The 21,321-nt window shown below is 41.8% G+C and overlaps 1 protein-coding gene across 1 annotated transcript in view; it reads left to right on the top strand.

Annotated features, from left to right (window-relative positions):
* The window catches only part of LOC111656194 (transmembrane protein 26), a 104,995-nt gene that overhangs the window by 14,512 nt on the left and 69,162 nt on the right, over positions 1 to 21,321 (top strand). The gene's annotated exons all lie outside the window — the stretch shown is intronic.

Below are 21,321 nucleotides of genomic sequence, written 5' to 3'. Positions count from 1 at the left end.
ATCTCAGCCCGGGTAGGAGTATTACACTGTATGTAATGTATATGTCATACTTTGTATTGACTAAATGTGGTGGATGATTGACCAACGTGCAGTGATGCAATTATCTGATTAAAAACTTGTTTCCACTAACACTAGCTCCATCTATTGGATTCAATTTCATAATAGCAGCATAATGTGAATTCTTGTGATTTTCACACATAAAAAGTGAAAAAAAAGTCTGAAGCTCGTCTCCTCTCACTTCCTGAGTGAGAAGTCTGGATCAGGCTTGAGCCCCGCCCACCACCTGCTGGCTCCAGGTGGACAGGTGAAAGAGCAGAGAGCATCAAGATGTTCAGAGGAGGAAACATCAGAGAGACTCAGCCACATGTTTGAGCCTCAGTCAGACCCAGACTCAGAGGAGGAGTCTGTTGAGACCAGAACCAGAGACTAGCAGACGGGTCAGAACCGTTAGCATAGTTAGCATCTTTTATTTGTTTATGTTGTTTGTTAGCTTGTAACTGACAGTGGCTGACACAGTGTTAGCAGTTGTGCTAATGCTAACTCTCTCTCTCTGCACTGACAAGGTTTCAGGTTTATTTAGCCCCGCCCCCACAAGTTGACAGGATTGGTTCCTTAGGTTTGTGACGTATGAAACCCTGAATCTGTGTTTATGAGTCTGTCATTGGTTCACTGCAGTTCAAGGTGGAAACACTCAGTCATGGTGTTGATGATTATTTCACTCATCATGTGTCTTGTATCCTATAAAAATATGATATGGACGTTAACATGGTTAAAGGAAATTACAGGAAAAAGGAATAGTGTAACATGATTAGCCAGCTTAGCTTAGCTTAAAGCCTGCTAGCCTGGCTCTGTCCAATGTGAGATGTATTGATATTGAGATATTTTGTATTTCATTTGTTCAAACTCAACAAACAGAAATATAAAGCCAGAGGTGGAAGCCTCCTTTAAGTAAAAACACAAGTACCACAATATAAAAAGACTCTATTACAAGTAAAAGTGCTGCATATAAAATCCTATTTAAGTAGATGAACCTAACACAAATGTATTATCAATGAAAAGTATCAAAAGTAAAAGTAATCATTGTTGAAAATTGGCCCCTTTGCCTGACATATTATCATATATTACATTATCACTATTCTATATACACTTGGAGAAAGTTGCAGAGCTTCCATTTCCCCTCTGAACGTCTCACTTGGTTTCATTGAATAACTGTTCACTGACCAACAAAGTCAAATTATTCAATACTTCACACAAAGAAAAAACAAAGATCAGAGATTTTCCAGTAAATGAATATAGATTTTTTTTATCCACGCATTGCTTTGTTTTTTTTCCTTTCTTCCCACCACATTAATCATCTGATGACCACCCAGATTAAATGTTTGCAGGAGGCCTTCTCTCCTCTTTTGTGCAACTGACGAACTTATAAACACCTGAAATGTGACAAAGGGAAAACTAGACTTAATTATTTTCTAAAGGCTCTAATGGCAAAAAGGTTGGGAATAAATGCAGCAGAGTGAGAAGAACAAACCCAAAATTGTTCAGTAAATGAGCTTCCTTCCTTCCAGCACTGTGTAAAACCTACAATTACTGGTTTTACATGCTGGGATGATTTATTGGTGAAGGACAGCTTGGCCGAGTGACTGTGGGCAGTTTCCCAAAGTTTTGTCACATGGTTGCCAAACCATAACCTGTGCTCACTGACAAGCAGCAGACCCCAACAGGAAACTGAGCCTCGAATCACAAACTGTTTGTTTTGCTCCTTTCTGTTGATAAACCACTTGATTCAACTGTTACAGCAGCATGTGTCTCCCTTTCCCTGTCCTGTCTCCCCTGTAGCTCCTCCATGAGATGCACCTGGCCTGGGAGGGAAGGGTTTGGAGGCTCTGGTGGTGCCAGAATCAGAAGAGGCAGAGGCTTTTAGCATGGGGACTGCTGGTCTTGCTGCCTGTCACGCCCGGGGGTTTTTATTCCTCCACAGACAGAGCCGGAGGCATGTTGTTTTCAGGTTGTTCGTCTGTCCGACTCATTCTCGTGGACACAATATCTCAGTAAGGCCTTGAAGGAACTTCTTCAAACATTCACCTGGACTCATGGATGAACTGATTAGGTTTTGGTGGCTAAAGGTCAAAGGTGAACGTCACAGCGACCTCACGAAACATGATTTTGGCCTTGTGAACTTGATATCTCGAGAACTTCATTTAGCGTCCTGGTTGTTTTGTATATTTATATTAAATAAACTCTTTGGTCGTTGATGGTTTAGAGGTGTGATCTGATCAGTGTCACTGGTGGAGGCCTCCTAGTGGTGGAGTGCAACAACGACAAAATACATAGTTTAAATAAGACAGCTTCAGACGTATTGATAGGTAGTTTTTGACTTTGGACACAGTCAGGTAAAGTGTTTGCTTCCGGTCTTAATATGCAATGCTAAGCTAGGCTAACCACGTCCAGACTCTAGCTTCACATGCACAGAAATGATTGATTCTGATCTTCTTACGCCACTCTGGACAAAAAGTAAATTATGCTTTTCTTAAAAGTAAATGTGTTTCCCAGAATGAAAACTTTCAGTACAGTTCAATGAAGCCAAGCAACCGTCAAAATGAGGCACAATTATGTTGAGACTGAAGTCCTTGTGATGTAAAACCCAAATAATCTGTATGCATTAATTCAGCTGTAGCATTCTTAATGTGCCGCTGAAGTATTATTGGACTTGTCCTTGAAACCCACTTACTGTGAATTGATAAAGCGTATTCTTTTTTATGCCTCACTCAAAGAGCCTCCCATGCAATTGTACTGTGGGCTAAGACCTGATTTCCATTTCCATCACACGATAACAGCCTCGCCTCACTCTCACCGAGCGACAGACGAGGATAAAAGCAAAATCAAAGCCAGTCAAAAACAATTTGACGAGCTAATGGAGTTGAGGGGATCGTGTCCTATACTCCCGGATTTTCTTTAACATGACATCACGTGCAGCTGTACACGGATCCCACGGTAAACCATTCTGTTGGTGGTGTCGCATTCTCCTCTGGTTAATGCCTATTAATACGTATTACTTAAATTATAATTGATAGATTCACTTTGATGTACCGGTACTGCAAGTACAGGTACATGCTTAAAAAAAAATCCTTTGAAGGCAGATCCTCCAACATTCCCCCGGTGCGCTTGCCAGCAATGGAGAGCAGAAACACAGAGAGAGAGAGAGAGAGAGGGAGTGGTACAGCTACAATGCAGACTCAGTAATGTGGCCCACCTCCCATGTACCCCTGCTCTGGCTCTGCACAAAAAAGAAAAGAAAAGAGAAAAAAGAAAAACAACCAGGCCTCATATGTCACTGTCAATACTGGCCCACATGAATCCAATATGTCCAGCAATGAGAGACTTTGTTCAAACAGATTATTTGGCATTGGATAACAAGAAGTGCACATGCATACGAGTGTGTTACTGCTCGGCTGCACTGAGAACAAACCTGCACAGCACAATGCGTTCAGAAGAATAAAGAAGAAACAGCTTCTAAGCTTTACTTACAAAGTTAGTTGTTTCCTTATAGGACACGCTGTTATATACGCCCCACAGCCAACTAAAAGATTGCTTAATCCAGAACAGAATCCTTTTTGCTGATCCTTTGTTTTTGAACAAATAATTGTATTCCCTTACCTGACGCTTCAGGGGTGGAAGGAAGAGAGGAAGATGGAGAAGACGGGGAGCCACATCAATATAATTGGTGCTATAACAGGATATATATATATATATATATAAAAAAATAAAATCATCAGTGTTGCTTCAGCTTTGTCCCAATCAGTTTTTGATTCAGTTGCAGACACATGAGCGTAGACAGACAAAAGAAAAAAAAGAAGCAAAGAGCAGGCATTAGCATTAACATTTTCATTAATTGAATCTTGTTCTAACTTAATCAGGAACCCCACTGAACCTCAAGTTATACGAATCTCCACCCTCAAACCGAATTCAATATCTACAATGCAGTACGTAAGGATTAGGACAGTGATGCAGTATGTTTTTCATTGCTTCGGCTCAGCAGATTGAATTTTAAATTAAACAATGACTATGAGGCTCAAGCTCTGACCCTCAGCTTGAAGGGAACTCAAGATTCATCTAAAAAAGAGCTGCAACCTCTAATTCATCATGTGGATGTAAACAGCCACAAATACTTGAGGTAGAAAGTCAGTACTTTAATTTCATAGTCATTGTCCTCGTACTTAAGGGCTGGACTTATGTTGGTATACATCATGATATAATACAATACACAAGACTTCTTGCAGGAAGGCAGGTGTTCGAGCAGAGTCTGGATATTAGCAGGAAAAACCCTTCAGGCTGCTGAAAACTCGCGTTATTGAGCTCTGAGCGCCGACATTTTATGGAATTAAAATACACTTTTTCCCTCAGAAGATTGCATTTCTAATGTTTTTTTTTGTTTTCAAGGTACACAGGTGTATTTTCATCAATCTATTTTTCATATGTCTGTAATATGTTGAAGTGAAACTAATACTTTACACTTGGATATCATGAAACTTCCATCCATCCACCATCTGTTCTCCCAAATTTAATTCTGAGCAGCACTATGTCTTCATCTGGACAGGATACTGCAATGACTCGCTTTTGCAAAGTAGCATTAGGAGAAGGGACAGGGTGGGGCTAGCTGGTTAGCATGCTAACTTCAGGAGTAGAAAAGAAGTGATAGACGCAAAATGGATGTCGTTGGAGACACCTCTCAGTGAGTAAAGGAATAAAGTTTGATGCCGAACTCGCCACACTTCTTCTAGACTGGTAAGCAAACAGCTGTTAATACTAACGTTAAGCTAACATTGGCTAAGTAGCTATAGCAAAAACGTACAAATCGCTCCTTAAAGTCAAAGAGAAATGCTACAAAACCAAAAGGGTGTGAAGCCAGAAGAGAGAAAAAAAGATTGGCTGACTGCCACAAGCTTTTTTATCTCCAGTATTCAGTCCAGGTGAACTGAACCTCCCTGACCACCTGACACCGGGGAGCAGCGAGAGGCCGAGGAGTCCTGTCCAGAGAGGGTCATTGCACCATCATGCATACAAGAGTATATGCTCCTCCAGTCTCAGTGTACTTGTATTTGCCTTTTTTTTAGCCTCCACACTGTTACGGTTACTGCCCATGATGGTGTTAATCTGTGAGGGTGGGGTTCTTGCTCCTGTATGTGCTGGAAAGTGAGTTTTAAAGCTCTCAGCTCTTATAGGGGGAATAATCCCTGAGCCACTGGGAGTGAGTGATCCACAGCCCCATCAACCCCACACAAATATATTATGGCTATTTTGTGTCACGGGGCTGTAAAGTTCTTACTTATTGCCCCTTTTAAATGAAAATATCTATTAAAGCTTTAATGTGAAGCCAGCAGCAGAGCAATTTCAGTGTATGATCGACAGCAAATATTATCTCAGCAGCATGATCCTTTAGTGGCAATAAGGATTTCCAGCGCCAGTTCAGACAACAGGGAAGGTTTTTTTTCTCTTTGTTTTTTTTGTTTTTTTTTGTTGAACTGAGTACATCAAAGTTTGATGAGAGATTTGTTTCTGATGCACTTCTCACAGCTCCCGGTTTTTCGCGTCGCTCCAGTGCACATGGTGGAGCTCCTTCAGGAGATGATCTAGTGTAAAAGTCGGCCGACCGGTTTTTATAACCACATTAATCACTGCCGCTCTCGTACGCTCTCGAGCAGCCTCAGCCACTTGTGGAAAGGAAGAGCTCAGCGGGGGCTTTTCATGAATTAAGACCCAAGCAGATCGGAGGCCAGTCAATAGCACATCCCTCTGACTCGCCTGATTTCCCACCGTCACCTTGCGGTAAAGTTCTGCTTTGCAGTCCGACATGAGATTATCTCACCATTCCTTATATGAAGCCTTCAAAGTATTTCAGTTATTGCTGTTCCATTTTTCTGGAATTAGTTCTGGACAACACAATACACTGCGTCTGTCCATAGACAACTTTCTTTATCAAGAATGTCTATACCAGTGGTTCCCAAGTTTGGTGAAAAGATGTAATTATAATACACATAGATAATGTTTTAAAACAAAATGACCTTTTATTGTTTTGTTTTTTTCTTTTCTCTAAGGCCTATCACTGTGATCAGCCAATGATAGGAGCTTTTATGTTGTTGCCAGCCAGACCGAGTATCAAATTAGATAGCTAGTCAACAACACAAAGAGTTAAAAGGAAAGCGGCAGATGGTGGATGGACAAGTGATCTCTCCCCAGAAAACAAGAAAGAATAATTTAGCTTCCCCTCCTTTCAGTTCAATCCTGAACGTCCAATTGTCATCATTAAAATGGAAACGCTCTGGGAAAGCATGATTTGGCCTTCGCGTTGTTAGATGTGCGCCGCCAACATTTTTCCGATTTTCAAGTGGGTCATGAGTTGGAAAAGAGGTTGTGAACCGCTGGTTTATAACATGTCTGACACAGAGCGCGGCAGTGAAGAGGCCAGCTGGGATCAGCGTTGCATGTTTTTGGGTCTCTGGCCTGTCAAGATTTTTCTTTCTATCATTAAATAAGTTTCTGTATCTTTGTGTCACAAATGGATTTTATGCTCGGCTGAGGTGGAACACTTGGTGTATTGATAACAACATGGAGTGGAAGTAGACTTCACAAATAAATCACAATTTGCACTGAAGCTTCGCTCTGCTGAAGAATCTGAAAAAATGGCAGCAGGTGAAAAAAAGTCATATCTTTCATATTTGTTTTTTTCCGTTGTTGTGGTTTGATCATTTGAATTTTAATTACATCATCTCGTTGCGCCCTCTACTGCCGCAGTGGTGTAATGACACCCTATTTCTGCTGTTTTGTGTCACGCGATGACATCAAACCGAGGGGTCAAAGTGTAAAAAAAAACTTCGACACACATCAACTCTCCAGAAAAGCTATTTTATCACATTTATCACTCTGCAGAATCACACCCCCTGACACTGAATACTCCCTTCTGCGTACGGCCGGCTCCGTGTGGTCGTCAGCGGACGCTCATCAAAGGATGCCATGCGTTGTAACTGGTGCGTCAGATGCTTCGGATTGGCTCGAAACAACATTTGAAGGAATGAATGACACATTTCAAGTATTTTCAGGGGGGATATGGATATTGCTTGCCATTTTCTCCCCATTCTCTGCCTCACTCACTTTTGCAGCCCCCTCACCCTGAAAGCAACCACAGACACCTAAATCCCTGCCTGCAACAACCGTGAGTGCCTCCATTTGTTACTCCCACAATGCATTAGGAGTGAAGTGAATCCCCCTGCCTACCTTCAACAAGATTTCACCATAACCAGATAGCAGACCGAGGCACTTATTGTGCTCCGTGTGAAGTCACAACCTCAACCACCTGATTGGCACCTCATTTATTCAGCCTAATGGAAGGAGGTGGGCCCCTGGGTGAAGGGAGCCATGCAGATACATGGAGTGAGTGACGGGCCCGCTACATCGTTAGAGACAGCCTCCTGGCTTGACTTTGTTGTACAGCAGACGCCTGGTCCAACAAGGCAGAATTAAACAGTATCAGAACTAACAGGCTCCTATTTGGGTGGAGTAACTTTATATGAGGTGTCACGTTGGCCTTCTTTTGTTGCCGGCAGTAAGCTCTTTGAAAGTGGGTTAAAGAGTAGGTTAAATAGAATATATCCACTGGGAGTTGTTAAAGATGTGAGCTAAAATATTTTTTAAAAAAGTGCGTAGCATCCGACCAAGCATCAATCTGGAGGAGAGGAAAGTTCTAAACTTTAAGTTTCACAGGAGGAAGTATTAAAAAGGAGGGAATTGAAGGAACTACTTACTTTGGGCTTCAGCTTCACTGAACATACACCTTCCTTGAGATTGTTGTTGCACCTATGGCTGCGCTGTAATAACACGAACCATTAAAGTTTTAATATAACTTCACATTGCGACTAAATCTGCGGTGACAATTTCATATCCCAGAGCGCTGCTGCGCTGTAAGCGCAATTAAGAGGATAATTCCGGTTTATTACAACTGCAGTCTTATTTTTGTGGCAATAACACTGAACTCACCGAGTCGATAGCTGAGACCTGGGAACACGGTGACATCATTAAGAAGATGTCTGTCAGCACGGGAGACAGGAGGAGGGAGTCGACCAGCAGGTTTTTAAACCCCGTGGGTTAGAGCTGCCATCTCAGAGCTGAACCTGAAGAAACGATGACCGAACTTATTGAAATAACACTTTTCATTTAATTCAAGAACAATTTTTGACAGAAAAGTCATGCTTCCTCCATATTTGCCATCTCTGATTTGACATTGGAGCTGTTTGTGCTTATTCTAATACAGTTAACAACCAATGGATACAAGCAAAGCAGCGATATTATCATGGATTATGCATGACTTGAACATTGTTTTGAATATACTATATGCTGGCAATGTGGCTCCAGGGAGGGCAATGTCAGTCTGTCGGCCATTAACAGCTATTGGATGCATTGCCATGTATGGTTCACACATTCATGCCCCCCTCAGGACGTATTATAGTCACTCATGCTGACTTAGCTTAAAGCACCACTGTGCCAAGGTGCAGCCCTACTAATATTAGAGGTAATGCTTAGTTTAAAGTTTATTGATCATGGGTTTAAATGATCTCATTCGTTCTTCTTCTTCTTTGTTTTATTTGAAGTGTTGATCCACAAGAAGATATATTTGTTTGTTTATATTTGGTTTTAAGAACCAAAAACCATCTCAGTGTAATTTTAAATCTCCTCTCTCAGGCTTCTCTCTGGAGCTCTAGTAACAACAGGTCGGTGAACCAATCAGAAGAGAGGAGGCTCTGAGCCTCTCTTCTGAATGGCTGACTTTTTTCTGAGTGATCCAATAAAAATATAGCAGATTTCAGGTAAAAACACTCAGAGAAAAACCAAATCCTGCAAGGTTTGGATGGTTGGTCCAGGTGGGCGGGGCTTGGTGACCGCTTTGTTGTGACATCACAAAGTTCCAGAACTCCTGACGGCTGGTTTTAAGGCTCAGTTTCTGAATACAGGCTGTGTGCATTTCTCTGTGGACTGAGGCTGATACTTTCACAGTATTAATATAGAACTTAGACCTGATCTATAATCACACTACACATGGACAGAGACCTTTAGACTGGATGGAGCTTTGCCTGATGCCATATTTAGTATAACTAGCATAGTTAACAGTGTTTATATATATCAAAGTAATCATGGAGGACGTACAGTAACTGATCCTTCCTGTAGTGTCTCTACACTTCATGTCCCAGAGCTGGTGGCAGACGAACTGAAACAGATTAACTGAAGTGGACCAGGCTTACAGACAGGCAGGTACAGACAACAGGTAACCACACACACAGGTGGCAGGAAGGGAAGTCCACAGTCAGCGCAGTGCAAAGAGGAAACACACAGACACAGACCTGAGAGCCGACTGTGGAAACTGTTAATTATACTGAGCAGCAGATGAGGGGAATGAGGAACAGGTGTGTGGATAGGTGGGGAAGTGCAGTGATGGAACAATGGAAAACAGGTGAGCAGGTGGACGTGGAGACAGGAAGGAAGTCCAGGGACATCTGGTGGGTGAGGGGAGTATGACGGGTGACTCTCTTTTTGTGTTTGAAAGTTGTGGGTGTTGCTGATTCATCTACAGCATCTTAATTGAAGGAAAGCGAAACGATATGGAGATTCTGAGCAGATGTTCACCACTGGCTCCTCCTTTTCTGATGATCACCGCTTTCAAACAAACCGAGAAACATTTAGTAATAAACGCTTTTATGTTTGATTTATGTGAGTATGGAAACTCAGAGGGAAAGTCGTCACTTTATAATTTGTTCTCTCTCTCTGAAAAGGAAAGAAAAAGAAACTTCACTTTGAGTTAGTTTTTCTGGAGGAATCTCTGACCTGTAGACAGACAACAGACTGCCTTCTACAGCAAAGCTGAACTGTGACCAATTAGAGAGGGAAAGTTGCTATAAAGCAGTAAACACTGAGCTGCTGTTGAGCTAAATGACTGCAACAAAACGCATCAGTGCACACACACAGACACAGACACAGACACACACACACACACACACACACACACACACAAAGCTCTTTTCTGGTTGAACGTGTAAAACAGCAGCTCTTGTTACCTTGATCTTTGTCAGTGTTCATGTCAGTGATCAGAAGTGTGTTATTTAGTTCAGCTCTGTTTTTGGGTTGAGATGCTTCATCTCTTAAAACTACTGCTGCCTCTGAATATGTGCAGTATTAACAGTGTGAGGTGCAAATGTCCTTAACACCACTGACATGAAACATATTCAGCTTGTTGTTGCTGCTAAAGGATTATTTAGATCCAAAGCTCTACAAAACAAAATCCCCCTCAAATATTATACTTTGAATTCTGATACTGGTTTTGCATTTACAACAAACAAACAAACTCTTCTTTATCAATATATCAATCATGTCTGAATATTCTGCATAACATGCCATCAAATGCAATTTTATGAAGTTGTGAAGCAAGCCACAAAAAATTCAAGAGTCTGTTTGTGGTGCTTCCTGTCACGATAGGCTGGATCTGTCAATTCAAAGACGCTCTGCCTAAACAGGCCGCGCCTTGGAAGAGTTAAATAGCTTTTCTGACAGTTCATGCTTTATGTTAAAATTACCTCTCGCTTTCATCCCCCGTGTAATTTCAATTCTGTGGCTTCTTTGCTTGTGTGCTGCACAAACACAGACACACACACACAGACAAACACACACACGGACACAATTTATGTATTTATTCATTTCCTCCGCAGCTTGTTCAAAGCCATGTACACATCACCCTCTCTTGACGTGTGAAGCTTCAGGTTTTTAATTATTCATTCAGTTATATCTAAAGCAGATATATTCCAGCACTTTTCTGCTGACAACCTGGACTTAAAAAACCTGGGAGTAAAACGGAGGACAATTTGACTGAGCAAACAACTACTGCGTAGTGATATCATTCCAGCGGCCTGGTCTCTTCACTCATCATCGTGATTTCAAGCTCACTTTGACGTGGCGGAATAAATCGCTCTGCTCCGAGATGAACTGACTTTGACTCACAGGAGATCCTGAGTGCAGGAATCTTGTTCAGGAGTTTGTGGGTGATAAGTTCGTTTTACACGAGACACGAGGCAAAGATTTCGCCTCCACAGCCTTCTGTGCATCTCGATAACCACTTATTATATTGCTTAATGTGAGAGTGTTCAGCTTGCGGCAGATTAGCTGAAGGAACTGAGGTCACAGCCCCCCCCCCCCCGGGTGAGTTACATATAGGCTACTGTGCACTTTAATGCCTCTTTGGTCACTAATGGTCCAGAGCCTTTTTAGTTCACAGCCATAAGCAGCGCTGACTGATAATATGAGACACAGCCTCAAAGCTGCTAAAAGCAAAAGAGAGAGAGAGAGAGAGAGAGTGACAGAGGCAGGGAGCATTTCATCAGTTTATCACATCATCTACACGCTGCTGGTAAAAGTGGGTTCATGAGAGCGAACAAAAAGGCCTCACGTCCTAAACAACGAGCCAAAAGAGGCATAAATGCTCCGCCGAGTCTAATTCTCTGAGGGCCTGTCAGGATGAGTGACACCTTTAATATGAACCCGTTTATTGATTGTAATTGCAATTTGCTGAAATTCAGGTCGGGAAAGCAAAATCCATTATGGGAAATGTAGTTCATGTGTCTTTTTTCTGCGAGTTTTAGCTGCAAAAAAAAAGTTTTTAAGTTGCAGTTCAGACAATAGCTGACGACCTGAGCGAGTGGAAGGAGAGTGCAGCTGTTAGCTGGATGCTAACCAGCTAGTCAATCACCACATCGCTTTTTTGTATCCACTGGAAACACCGTAGAGTGTGTCTGTGTCTGCTTTGGAAGACACTGTTGGTTTGACAGTCCGAACGCCAAAAGACCAACTGACCGTGCGGCCGTCCTGGGTTGCACATAAAAATATGGAGAAAATGAAGATGCAACTCGTAAATCCTCAAAATCAGCATCTCTTTATCTCTGCAGTTACAGTGCTGCTGCTGCTGCTGCTGGAAGAAGATTTGTCGTTAGCGCAGCGACATTAGTGTTGTTGATGATGACGATAACGATGATGAGACCAACAGCTCTTCCTCCCGGTGATGATTGTGGTGGAGACAGAGTGAGCGTACTCCCGTCCAGTCAGCATTTCAAGTGAGGAAAGCCGAAGGTAAACAAGATAAACACTTGCATCAATTGCCGTCTTTGACAGTGGAATTTGCCTCCACTGTGTTATCTTAATTGAGAAAGTTTATTTTGTTGTTGTTGTTTTATTTTTGTAAAATAAAATATAGATTGCTGAAGCTCTTCAGCACGGCAGAGCTTAATGAGAACCTGTAGTCAGTGCAGGTGTGAGAGGTAAAGCGAGGGTGACCGAAGATGGTGTATGTCTGTTCTCTGTGTTCGCTCCCGGCTGCATCTCTCATTTCTCTGCTTTAGGCACCTTGAATTTTTTGGAAGAGCGCCTTAAGCACCCCGAGCTGAAACACATTCAGCTCGTTTTTGTTTTTCTTTCTTGTGTTCACCAGTTGTATGAATGCAGATATGGACCCCCTGGGGGTTGGGGTGGTGGTGGTGGGGCAGCTACAGCAGTCAGGAAGCAAATGAGAACTGTTTTATAACCACCCTTCTATTTTATATAATACTTGTATAGCCGAACCGCACCGACCCGGCACTACAAACAACAGCTGGCCGTGTGACTGACAGCAGATTGTCAGCTATTCTGTAGTCGCCTGGCAACAAGCGAAACAAAAACACAGCGTGATGCTTGGTGTTGTGTGTGTGTGTGTGCAGGTTCCCTCCACAGATATGAAACAGTAATCTGTTTTGACTTTGTGCTTTTAACAAAAAGGCGGCGCCGCTATGTCACTGCTCAGCCTTCAGTTTGTAGCGTGTGTGTGTGTGTGTGTGTTTGTGTGTGTGTGCTGATCTGTGAGATGACGCTCTGTTTACACTTGAATGTCACTGAGAGGTGGCAACATCATGGACAATTAATTACAATGGAACCAGCCAGACACTCAGTGATTACTTTTAATGGTAATAATGTTTAATCACTCTAATACCATCATTATTAAATTATGACGCAGGCCCTTATTAGTTAAACATGAATACATTACATGTTATTATTCATTTCATCTGTTGTGCTCCATTGTTAATTGTTTAATTCATTAATGTGTTCTTAAGCCAGCTTAGAGCCATTTCCAGTGTCTGGTGAATGCATTAATTGTCTCATTTGAGTAGTCATTCAAAACAGTGTTATTCCGTCTTGGTGGTAGATTATAAATAAAGTTGTCGTGCGAGTCGCTGTAGCCAACAGCTGAGCCGTTCCTCCAGCTTCCTCCTCAATCTAATCACAGTGTGGCAGCGTTAAACACACTCGTGGTCAGGAGGTGATTCTTCGTATCACGGAGTCGAGATTATCGTGTTAAGCCACATTCAGACTGGATTTATCTTTCAAGGGGAGGTGGGGGATTTTTAATTTTACCTGTGTTGGTCGGTGACCTCAGTCCCATTCGCAACACGTAACCTTTGACCTCTACATCTGCACTAACTCGCTGGTCCCCCTCCAAGTGAACCCGCCGTCCAGACTGACGGCCTTTTACTTTAAAGTGGAGTTACGTTTTGTCTCCGTGTGAAGAGCTGCTTGTCCTTCCTTTAAGAAAAGGTGTGTGTGTGTTTTACTAATCAGATAGATGGAAACATACTAACAACACAACATAGAGACTTATCTAGGAGCTGATGTGACAGCAGGAAAAGAAAGGCCATGAGAGCTCATCAAAGATGCTGCTGTGAAGTCAGCTACAGGTAGCTGCTGGTATTAGCAGTATTAGGGGCTTTAGTCAGTCAATCTCTGTTTTTAATATTCACAGACTGTTGTATTATGGAATGAATTATTTATGGCGTTGTGTCTTTATAACTTCATAATATCTCTCTGGACAGACGACTCAATAAACTCTCACTGAAGCAAATGACAGCTAAATGCTGCAGCAAGACTCATCTGTCCGCACGATACCCGGGGCCTGATCACTTATAAAGGTTTTCCACACTGAGAACCTCAAACCGTTATTTTATTGATCTGATCAGGGTGAACAGGATTTCAAGTTTCAGGGCTGAGGGTGACTGTACATCGAGCAGCTGAAGAACCAGCTCTCAGGAGTTGATAGAGACCAACTTGTTTCTGTACATGAACTGAAAACATGACACTAAACGATCGTTATTGTAGCTCTATTTCTGCCAGATGTCAAAGTAATAAAAAGTGATGATGTTGTTAAAATCTTGGAACACGTTTGTGGTTTTTCTTTCTGTCAGTTTGTTTTTCTAAATCAGCTTTAAATACGACTTTAAGGACTTGAAACTATCAAAGTCTTTATAACGTTCTCGACATAGAACAAGTTTCCATACCTCAAAAAGAATATTTTTCTATATTAAAATAGTACGACACTGACTTAAACATTGTTCTCCTATAACACTGGTGCACTCATGATGGACGGTTTAAACAAGGATCAGAGATAACTCAACATGACCGTACACATTCAGAAGTGTCCATGAGGAGTGGCCTCAGGTGAGCCCAGTTCTGTCTAACTCTTCTCCACTTTATCCAACTAGTGACCCAGAGACCGACACCAGTATACACACTTTGATTTGAAAAATTGGTGACATTTCCCTTTAGCATATGAAAGAGTGTCTCATTTTACCCCCTGCACACCTCATGGGGCTTTACCCTCACAGAGTTGTGCCATAAAAGAAAACAACAGATGCTCTACGGCTCTCGGTAGGTGCGGTAATAGTTTGAAAGCAAATACACATTTATGCTTCTGGAGAAAGGTGAATAATTTGACCCCATTCTCCCCTCACGGCCGTTTGTCCTCCCTCCACGTCACGCTCCGATGTCACACTGACTTTCTGTGACTTCTCATATTCTTTAAAACCCCACAACTCTGAGTGATCCCTCTCCTAAACGCTTTCATATTGTTTTGTAGCACAAGCAACAGATGTTGAGAAATTATGGAGCCACTGTGATTGCTCTGAGGATGAACAAAAACAAAATGGTGCTGGGAGAAGTCAGCAGTTCCCCAGCATATTGTGCCCTAGAGCAAAAGAAACTGAGCAACACAGTAGAGTGTGCATTGTATCTATTATTTTTTGTGACACAAACACATTTGGAAGTATGTACTGAGTCATTCAATACTGAGAGGATTATATGTCGTCCCTCGATGCCACAGTGAGCCCTGCAGCAATCAGTTCAGGATGCTTTAGCATCACACCTCCTGGACTGCTCCTGCTCATGTCACACAGTGTGCACACATCAGACCTGCCTGTGCGATTGTGAGTCCTTGAAGGATTTACAGTATGTGCGTCACACCAGCCGTTCACATCCTGTGGCCTCCAGCTTTGTCCAGTGTCTCAGATCAGAATAGAGCTTGGTGCTGTAGAGAAAAACTGTTGATATTTGATCCCATCAGCTAAACAAATAGATGCCTCACTACAGTGCTCCATCAGAAGCTCCACCCCCAAATTTACAGACTTGCATTGCCAAAGCAGCGACAGTGTTGGAATCCAGATTGTTTTACACAGCGTGGAAAATGGAAAACATCATCAGACAAATGACCTGAGCACAAACACGGCTCCCTAAACACAGCTGAGTATAAACTAGTTAGCAAGTTAGTTCATTAGCTAACACGAAGATGGGACGAGGCGGTTTCCCTGAGCCAGCACGGCAGCTACAGACACAGATACTCACCACTCTCTGGCTACTGAAGCTAACAGCACACCAACAGCAACATCTTAGCAAATTAGAAAGTAATTTAATGATACTGAACACACAAATGTGACACTGGTACCTTCTTGTTAACTAGCCAGAGTCACTAGCTAGCTCTCATTAACATTAGCAAATAAGACAAAACAACACTGACCTATTGGCAGAGCTGTAAAGCTGACTGCCACATCAGTCGGTCGGTTTACCATGAAAATATCCGTAAAGTTTTTACTGGTCCCGACCGTCTCTGTGTGCCTGTCATTTGGGGTGTGGGCCAGTCACAGCGGGTAAGTCCAGGTCTGAATTTCTTTCCCAGTCTGACCTGTGTTTACATTTTCTTAAGGGCCTCTTGCTGACAGAGAGACTACTAACTGGACTAGTTGGTGAACTAATTGCTAACACGCTAACCAGCTGGGAACATGCTGGTGCTAGTCAGTCACAATAGCTTCCCAACCTTCTTTCCGAAACTCTCCCGAGGCATTTTGTTCTCAGGATTGTACATAATCTTATTCAACAGTTTAACTGAAGTGTGAAAAAAGCTATATGTTTCAATAATTACTTCACACATGATTGCATCATATTGTATTTATATATATATATATATATACACTAACCCTGTTTCATAAGCGTCTACAAACTGCTCCTGTTTTGTGGAGCAGTTTATGACCGGGGAGGTTAAATAAAAGTGTCTGGGGCAACACAGCTAATAGTCAACGACAGCTCCCCTCATTGTGAACTCTCTGAGTCTGTATTCCCTCAAAGGTCAGCACTGTCATGATAGCTTGGAGTCGGTGCGATGGTGCAAACAGCGATTTCATTGGTATTAATTGATTTTGCCACAGACTTTTGCAGTTTTAAATGATTGTGTGACCAAGCCTTAAGGGAGGTGGTTGGGGTGTACAGTTGGTGTACAAAGCTGCAGACTTTGACATGGGGGACTGGTTCTCCTGTCTCCTAACAGCCAGTGCTGGCTTCTTTCAACCATGACCACAGTCTTTTCCTCTCCCTTAATCAAGTAGTTTCAGTGGCCTAAACTTTCTCAAACCTGAATTATAGAGGTGGCAAAAATAATACATGTTTGAGTCTTTTGTATGATGGTGTCAGCAGTATTAGTTGGCAAAATCAAGAAGGTCCTGTGTGGGGTGATTGAAGGTGTTTTTGTCTCTGCAACAAACCTACATGCGATTGCCGGGACGTATCCTTCCACTGCTGGATGAAACCCACTTGATTTGCAGCTGCTGAAGCCTGATATTAACTCGATTGAAGTTCAGAAAGCAACAGGGATTGTGGCCCCACCTTTACCGTGTACAAGACGTCTTTTTAAGTGTCTATATCATCGTACTCCTACTCTTATTAAACACCATCCCTGCTTTGATGATTGTGTCGAGTGTTTTCTTTGTGAGCTGCTGACAGCTACATTAATATGTGATAAGTCTGCACATGTGAAAATAACAAGCCCTGTTTGTAACTTGTGTGAGAATGGCAACGTGAAACAATGTCCCAGCTAAGAGTTGGGGTGCACCCTGGACAGGTCACCATTCTCTCACAGGGCTGAGATTCATGCTCATATTCACATCAACAGGCAATTTAGAGTCACCAGTTAACCTCATGTACATGTCTTTGGACTGTGGGAGGAAGTTGGAATACAGGGAGGAAACCTGAGGCAACAGTGCTAACCACTGCACCACCGTGCTGCCCGCCTTATACCATTACTCCCAAGTTAATACAAATAAAGACTTTTAAATATACTTCCATATAAAAACAGAGACACCAGGAGGAGATTAAAACAAAAAGGGATTTTCTTTAGTAGAACACTGAGTCACAACACAATGAATGTTGAGGAGCACACTCTCACTATTCATGTATTCAAGGATGCTCCTCTATCTTGTATCCAGCTGCCAAGCACAGCAATAACCAAAGTCATAGCTGCTTAGCAGCTGTATCTCAAATCTTGGATGTCGTAGTTTCGTCGAATGCACCACCAGGGAGAGATTCATTCAAAATGGTGAATGATGAACACAGTGTGACCTTGACAGAAGAGTAGTTCTAGTAATTCAGTGGGATGGATCACATATCTCTTGCAGATTCCTGGGGTCTGGAGGTTGATTCTCGTGACGTGAACTGTGGCAGCCTGCAGCAGGAAACTCACAGGTGTCTTTTATCACATACAGCTAAAAGACACTGTCATTAAAAAGTGGAAGATGCATTAATGCATAAGTCATGATGTACCCACCTTAAACTATGGTCGGCTGCAGCACCTGTCTGAGCAGGTAAATTGTTAATCCATTTCAATTAAGTGACAATTGAAAAGAATGGTGATGGCTGTTTTCTCTCGGTGTGTAATGTGGGTTTCATTTCACCTTTATATGGAGGAAGTCGTGGTCCACCATAGGAATGTCACTTTTACAGCAAAGCAGCAAAAGAATAAGTCAACCAGGACCTTTTAGTCATTGTATTACTTTTTAACAAGGCAGCTCTTAATGAGCCAGGCTCACTGGATGGCTCTCATCAGCTGGTGCAAATGTCTTTAACCCGATCAATCTTGATCAATTGAGGACTGTAACGGACAAATTCATCTCAGGTAATGAAGACACTTAGCAATGTTTTTCTGATGTTGAAGCGCCCCCAGAAGCACTAGGAAAAATACTGCTTGTCTGGTAACTTATCTAATTGCCACAGGGCATCACCTCTGCGTTAGATTCCCTTTATTAGTTTTCCAAGCCCAAATGAGGCTCATTAGCTGGCTCGCTCTAATTAGGGGACATATATCAGAACACTCTGGGGTTTCTTTACACTGCATGCTGGAAAAAAAAAAATGAAACGTCATTAATCAATCTGGCCTCCTGTTCAATGTTCTGGTCAGTGGAAACAAACAAAATGCTGATTGAGTCAGTGATGGAGAAATGAGAGTTTTCGCGATGCATAGAGAAATTTATCAAAAACCAGTCAGCCATTGCAGACATGCATATGTGGAGAAGTTCTCTGAGGTCTGCTGAAGTCAGGCGTATTTTAATTTGTTGCATCAAAACTTAATTAGCAAAACAGAATGCAATTTGAAGTATTTCCCTATATTTAGAGCATTACCCTGAAACAGAAATGTTTCAGGCAATTAAGTGGACGTACTTTATTCTGCTCTGCGTTTTAATTGCTGGAGAAAAGCTGGGAGAAGTCTCAGCTCGTCATATGGAAGGAAGACAAATATACAGTTGGCGGCGAGTTGCAACCTGGCGAGAATCCAGTTGAATAAAGAGTCTGAGACCATTGTGTGCTCTCAAATATATTATGACAACTTCACATTTGGCACAGCGCTCCATCCTGAGCTCAACACGCCACTTCTCTTTTCAGAATGACACTGCTTTAGTCTCACACAGCGACATTAATGAATTTTAACAGCTTTCATGTCATTTTCTAAAGTGATCCTATTACCCTGAGGAGTATTCTGTGATTTTTAGTCTGTGGCAATAAAAACTTTTTTCTTTTTTTTTTAATCTATCTGACTGGAAAGTGGATCCTCATATGTTTTAATGAGGCTGGATTTCTTTGTAGATAAATATTTCTCATTTTTAAATTATTCATTCAGATTTTTACATTAAGTGTTTCCTATTCCCATAGAGAGGTGTTCATTCACGAGGAGCTTGGTGGCATTTTATACGCATTAAATCGAGTTTTTCATTAGATAATTGTGAAATCTCTCTGCTTATGTTGGCATCGTTGTCATCCATTTGTTTCAGAGAATTCAAGGCAGCAAAAAATCACAGCAGAGTGTATTCAAGAAATATATTCTGTTTCCGTTGGCTGGTTACCACAGCTGCAGGCGGCAAATGAAATCAGAAGAAGAGGAAACAGACAATTTAAGTTGAATTTAGGCTCAGGAGGAGTTGCAGCACAGAGATTAAACTGTTACTATTATCTTTAGGGCCAGTTTATCTTGAAATTATCTACAGCTTTGATAATGTGAGGTTCACACAGCACAGTTACTGTATGTGAGTGGATGGGCGTAGAGAGCACAATTCACCACTTGTCCATTTCCTCCCACCAATAGACAGGATGTGTTTTGTCAATTACCTATTAGAGGATATATTATCATCACATATATACATCCTCTGGATATATGAAGATACACGTTTATAACATATATGAAATACCTATTGTAAAGTTACATTTATTTAAATTCTTTATATGGTACAATATACTGCAACCATATTTGTTGATATCACACAGTGTGTGTGACTCAGTGCTGTTCTGGTGCTGTTGCTTTGGTCTGAATCTGTGAGATAACCACGCCCCCTCTTTGAATAGAAGAGATGGAAATAGTCTCCGGAAATAAATAAATTATGAAATAAAAGCCCAATCAAATAAATAAAAAATGTCATTAATTAAATAAAAAGCTATTTATTTCTCTACTTATTTATTTTTCATTTATTTATTTATTGACTCACGTATATATTTATATATTTCTACATTTCTACATTTATTACCTAATTTATTTCATAGCTGTATTTATCCAGCTTTCCACAGGAAAAGAGATACACACTGTACCTTATTAAAGACATATTTGCTATTTTCTGTTTTCATTCTTGTTTCATTCACTCTCAGTGAATCTGCTTGTAAATGGCATGATTTAGGAAACTCGAAAGAATTCAATGGGCATATGTTCATACTGTTGTCCTTTGTGTTCACAGTTTGACAAAACTTCCTTCAATGATGTTCTAATTAATGATAACATGCCTTACCTGTGATGTTCAGGTCACACAGACAGTAAATCATTAATGCGGTTCAGTGGTTCCAACACGGCACTTTAAAATAGAATAGGATACAATGAGTAAAAGGATGGTGTTGTTCGCTTTGAATTGCAGTTAAAACACACTGTGCGCTGAACAACAATCCAGGTTATAGGGGAAAATAGCAGGAAAAACATTGAGACAGATCTTGGCATTTTGTTTTTGACAACGAGCAAACCATCCGTAAAGGACACTGTCAGTGCTGCTGTAAATCCCCTCGGAGTCCCTCTCTGTCTGATAAGTAAGGTGGGCCACATGTGGCTCCTCTGATCCAGCGCTGTCTTTAAAGACACGGCGTGAAGAATCTGAGTCGCATGAGAAATGATTTCACAAATGGTCAGTTTCGAATGAGTGTTCGTGTACTATAAATGTTATATGTGTTTTTATATCTGGACATCCATCTGCCACCCATCCATCACCTCGTCTATTTTCTTAGAAACCCCCAGCGCCCCCTCAGCCCACCCACATCTCAGCGTCCCTGGTCAGTGGATAGAGTTGGAGAAGGGGAGAAAGACCTCTAAGCCTTCTTGCAACCTCTAATGCACTGAAGCTACTGAACAGGCGAGAGTGGCTGTATTGACTTTGATCTGAATTGAGCGACTTTCATGGTCAATTTTACACGGGCCGCGAGCTCTGCGCATCAATTCACCCCGAGACTTCTAGCCGAGAGGAAATGAGATTCTTTCTTCACTTGAGGATCTACTGCAGTGTGAAGACCAGATACACGCTCTCGCACTCTCACATGACGTAACATTGTCTCTCAAAGACACACACACCCACCCCCCCCCCCCCCCCCCCC

This window comes from Seriola lalandi, unplaced genomic scaffold, assembly GCF_002814215.2.
Source record: "Seriola lalandi dorsalis isolate HSWRI2012SDOR001 ecotype SW California unplaced genomic scaffold, Sedor1 jcf7180002054347, whole genome shotgun sequence".
Taxonomy (NCBI): Eukaryota; Metazoa; Chordata; class Actinopteri; order Carangiformes; family Carangidae; genus Seriola; species Seriola lalandi.
This window is presented reverse-complemented; position numbering and strand designations above follow the sequence as displayed.